This window comes from Penaeus monodon, chromosome 20 (assembly GCF_015228065.2).
Source record: "Penaeus monodon isolate SGIC_2016 chromosome 20, NSTDA_Pmon_1, whole genome shotgun sequence".
In the NCBI taxonomy this organism is placed as follows: Eukaryota; Metazoa; Arthropoda; class Malacostraca; order Decapoda; family Penaeidae; genus Penaeus; species Penaeus monodon.
This window is the reverse complement of record NC_051405.1, coordinates 47,032,470-47,032,716: the sequence shown is the minus strand read 5'-3', so window position 1 is coordinate 47,032,716 and position 247 is coordinate 47,032,470.

Below are 247 nucleotides of genomic sequence, written 5' to 3'. Positions count from 1 at the left end.
AATTCGGAGAGTCCTAAAGTGTGAGTGGAAAATGCGGTAGGTGGCTGAATATCCTTGGCCATTGGCATTTGTAAGAAACCCTTGCCCAAGTCAAGAGTGGCGAAAACTCGATTTCCGGAACTAATATCCTGCAACAACAAACCGATATTCAGAAGAGGGAATGCTTCTGGAATAGCCACTACATTAAGCCAGCGGTAATCCACTTCAGGTCTGAATGACCCGCCCTTTTTGGGGACGAGGATCATAA